Consider the following 1,817-nt stretch of genomic DNA (forward strand, 5'->3'; position numbering starts at 1 on the left):
TTGGTGATGTTTTAAACTTTTTTTCTTGGCATGTACCTAGGAATTCTTTAGGTTAATATGATCATTTTGTATCTTGATGGTATTTGAATGTTATGCGTATAAGTGTTAATAAATGTGGTTGATGGAAATGGTCAAATTGATTTTATCTTAGTAAAGTAGTTTGGTTATGTGCATAATGGTTTGATAGTTGAGAAGTTAATATGCTAGGTGTGTATTTGGTTAATGCATAGTTGTGAAAATGATGGTTGGTACATGGTTTTGGTCTTGCAATGGATGGCAATATTTAGTGTATGTCTTATATGTGAATTTGAATGTTTTATCATGTCTTGGAAGGGTTAAGTGATGCATGCTTAGTTAGTCATGTCGAGGTATTTTAATGGCATATTGGTTTGGTTGATTTAAATGATGTATTCGGCATGTATTTGGTGTTTTTGAATTGTTTGTAAAATTGGTAAGTATGTGATTATGTTGTTTATGAATAGGTTTACTCATAGTTGGAAGTTATTGTGTCTATGATTGTATCTAATTGAATTCTAGGTGATTTTGGCATGAAAAACATTTTAAAGATAGGATTTTACCATTTCTAAGCTCAAGTGTCAATATTTTGGCATTTGATATCGATACTTGACTATATGAACAGTTTTTAAAGTAAACAGAATGCCAAAATGGTATCGATGTTTATATGAGTATCGATACTTTTTCAAAAAATATCGATACCAGTTGATAAATATCGATACATTGATTTGCAAAGAAAATAGATTCATAAATTAGTATCGATTTTTAATAAGGTATCGATCGATGATCGATTCCAACTATGAATTTTTATACTAAGATTAAAACTTTGGAATTTTACAATCTAGTCCCATCATGTCTAGATTTTCATAATTAGGTCCTTAATGATCTCAATTTACTATGTATGTATGGTTTGAGATTTTTAATTATATAAATTGTATTTAAGTTTGAATTTGTAACACCCTAAAAATTTGAGAATTTAATGGTGAGAATTTATAGTAATTAAATCACTGTATCTGTGGTTCTGTACTCTGCTTTTATGTTTAAGGTCTGGAGCTCGAGTGTCACATCATTAAAATTTTTGGTATTTTTTTAAACAACCCTTAATCAGGCACTACATACTTAAGTTCAATTCAATGTAAACTTATGTTAAGAATGAGCCTGTTGGTTCTGTGCTCTACTTTTGTGATTAAGTATCTATATTGTATGATCCCATGTTCGAATCTCAGAGTACGCGAGGGAATATTTTTTCCAAACGTTAGAAGTCTGATGGGAAGTTATTTGAATTTTAAATTTGTCATCTCCTTCTTCTTTTTTTTTATTTTTCTTTTATTTTTTCTTCATTCTAATTGTGGTCGTAAGTAATTACGGTCTAGTCAAAGTTATACACTATAAATATCAATCAAAAGGCTATTGAGTAAGCCACATCCAATTCGTTGTCTGTACAGTGTTTTTTTTGTTCTTTGTAAGTTGTTCTAAGTTAAGTATTAAGTGTTTTACGAGAATCGTTGATAGATCGTTGTTTTGCTATTTAGGCAGAAATATCAGAAGTGGTGAATAGCAACACGCCAATTCCAGCGATTGTTGAATTTTTTGTAGGTATTGGGTCAGTTGAAGGTTTCGTGTCGAAACTTTTGACTTAGGCATTAGGTGTGTAATTGGGAATAATTATCGATAAAATGGCTTAATTGTGTAATTGATTGCTTGTTTTAGGCTTCAGAGATCCTCCTCGTTGTTGTTGCTTCGAAATCTCTTCAGGTACGTACCGAAAACCTTAAATTCTGCAAATTTTGGACGCCAAAAAA

The sequence above is a fragment of the Gossypium raimondii genome, chromosome 6 (genome assembly GCF_025698545.1).
Source record: "Gossypium raimondii isolate GPD5lz chromosome 6, ASM2569854v1, whole genome shotgun sequence".
In the NCBI taxonomy this organism is placed as follows: Eukaryota; Viridiplantae; Streptophyta; class Magnoliopsida; order Malvales; family Malvaceae; genus Gossypium; species Gossypium raimondii.